A 3,173-nucleotide genomic window follows, 5' to 3' on the forward strand; every position below is an offset into this window, starting at 1 on the left:
AATATTATCTTCTTAAACTTGTATGGTAGTCAGGAGCATCACTTTCTAATGTTTATTGATACATTTAGAGGGAGGGGATCTAAAGTAATGCTTTAAAATTCAGATTGGATTCATTTCTACCATTTTCTTAAATTCATGGTAGTTTCAGTAATCCCCTGGTAATTGAGGACACAAGTTATCTAAATGACTAATGTCATCTTTATGGCTTTCAGAAAGGACAGGAGACCGACAGGTGACTATCAAAGGACTAGCAGCAGCAGCAGGACTAGCAGCATATGATGATAATGATGATGTTAAATGTGTTGTTTTAGGAACATACATTGCAAATACATGGAATTCAATAAACATTGAATAGCATATCATGCAGTTTGTCGGTGCCTTTTCCTCCGTGTTGTCCTGGTTTGCTGGGCTGCCTCCTAGTCGCCACCATGGTTTGCTGTGCTGCCTGGGGATGCTCAAATCGCTCAGAGAAAGGAGTATGAATGTACGGCTTCCCCACTGACACAGAGCGGAGGAAAAAATGGCTGGCTCAAGTCAGCAGGAGCAATTTCACGACCAACAGCAACAAAATATGTGATTTATATACAAACACTGCATTTGCACTTTTTCACAAAACGAAAACCACACCATTGGGAAAGCTTAATGTTTTGTTTAATATAAAAAAACAGGGAAAGGCTTGAAAAACACTGAGAGTTGAGACTCAGGGTGCAGGGTGAGGGTCTCAGTGCAGGTATCCAGGCTCCATTGAATCCCTCTCTGGTTCTTGTGCTGAAAGAGGGAGTAACAGACAGGAGAAAGGGTTATACACACACAGCACACCTATTGGATGGGAAATACCTTGGGGAGATAAGGTGTTTACTTATATAAAACAGTATTAAACTTACCTTGTGTTTTCACTCTCACTTAAGTCCCTCTCCCTTTGCCATCAATCCAGAATTAGCTGAGCTGCAACATAATACAGACAGGTAATAATCAACAGAATCACAAGGACACAATATGGCTCTGCTAAAAACACTCACTCTTACACGCACCAAAGTTATATTTATCTAATATTTAACTCCCTCCACCCCCGCATACAATCCCGTTTAGAAGCCCCTCTTCTCTAATTCAACATGTTGGACGAAATGACATTAAGAGAACGGAATTTACAATTAAAAGGCAGTTCAACGTGTGTTGCTAACTTGCTTCGGTATGCTAGCTTAATCTGTTATCTGTAAACGTTCCCTAAATCTACTAATTTAGGGATAATCCACTGACATCCTTTAATACACATGTTAATTTGAATCAGATGTACTGATAATATCCGCAATATAAATCTTTAAACTTCTTCTTACCTTTAAAAGTCCGTCACGAACGGTGTATTATGCTGCAACTCCACAGCTCTGCCAGCCTTGGCGCTAACTTCCGGGGAACGATTGAGAGGCTCCACGATCCGCCATTGCTGTAAAAAAGTGGTCCATTGGAGTGAACGGAGATGTCGTAACTCTTCTATTAAATAGCTCTGGTTCACATGAATGTGAACGTCAACGCAGAGAATGTGAGTAATGTGAAGTGCTTTTACAGTTGTATTTGTTTAATATATATAATATATACAATACAAACAAACATCTGTTTGCTTATGATAGCTTCTAACCGTATTAAAGTCTCTAAAAACAACTATTCGTTAGCTATAGCTTTCGGCAAAAGCATTACCAAAAGCATTAGCTTCGTTAGCATATTTGATCATTTGTTTAATGAAACTAGCGTGATTTTGGCAAGCCCAACTAGGTGTCATAGTTGAGTAATTGAATCACTAATTACAGTAAGAGTGTGAGTAATGTTAATCATGGTTTTTTTTTTAAGTTAACAACTATTCTGTTGTATTGAACAGCCATACAAGCAACAAGTGCTAAATGTAATCTGTTAGCCTATGATGACTCACTGCAAAACCAACTGTTAACCATTTTGTTTATTTGTTTAATGAAACTGTATGTTATGGTTATGTTATTTGACAGAGGCTTTTATCCAAAGTGACTCACAAAAAACATAAAATAACCATAATTAACATTAGAATTTCAATACAAATAGTTACATAGTCAAGTTACATTACTTATTACAATTTAACAGGGTAATTACTCATCTGTAACCTACTACATTTAAAAAAGTAAACTTCCCAACCCTAATGATTAATTATAGTCAGCTAATTAATTAAACTTCAACGCATGTCAATATGTCCACTACATTAAATCAGCAGTAGCCTAAGTTCTGTCTTCAGTGTAAATGCTTCTTTAATAGTCATTGTATTACAATTTGAATTCATTGTAAATAATCTTTACTGTGCTGACTGCCTGTTTACCGTTTATCAGACAGTGTCATCATTTTGACATGTTTTGTAATATTGCATGAGGTGTTTTAGTCAGTTATTGTTGAGATTATTAATGCATATCAATTGTGCACCAATGCCTTAGCCTTTCCCTATGCAATACTTTAGATGACGTCTTGTTCTTATTGTTTCAAAGGCATGGCCAAAGGTTTGCCTTCTGGACTCTGGAGGCCAGAAGCTTGCTGGAGGGAACCCTTCAGCCAATATTCAGAGTGCCACGACAGGTTATCTCCCTCGAGAGGGAACAGCAGACCCCGCCTCACCCCCAGTGAAGAAACAGCAGACCCCGCAATACAAATAAATAAAAATGTATTCTGAACTGAAATGCCTCTTGGTCAAACTGCTTGTTTATCTTTTGCAGGCTGGTGCATGAACACACTAACAGTTGTTTTTCAGTAATCTAGCACCTCTTCGAAGACACCTTTGATTTATTAATAATAATAATGAAACGAGAATTATGATACTGTAGAAGGAACAGTGTTTAACAGTGTTGTTTTCTTTTGAATAATCAGGGTTCGTACGGTCATTGAAAACCTGGAAAAGTCATGGAAATTCAAAATGCAAATTCCAGGCCCTGGAAAAGTTATGGAAAACGATGTTTTTCCCAAAGTTTTGGAAAAGTCATGGAAATGTAACTAAAGTTGCGTCAAATATAATTTACATTTGATCTAATCGCCAAAATAATCTGCGGTCGCGAGCTGTTATGTGCCATCATGCGCATAACACGCGCATGGTGTTATTTTTTAATATATGAAGCGCGAGCTGTGTGCTCGAGTCTTCCTGCCTGTCGGTTGAACTCTGCTGCTCCGGT

This window comes from Pseudochaenichthys georgianus, chromosome 14 (assembly GCF_902827115.2).
Source record: "Pseudochaenichthys georgianus chromosome 14, fPseGeo1.2, whole genome shotgun sequence".
In the NCBI taxonomy this organism is placed as follows: domain Eukaryota; kingdom Metazoa; phylum Chordata; class Actinopteri; order Perciformes; family Channichthyidae; genus Pseudochaenichthys; species Pseudochaenichthys georgianus.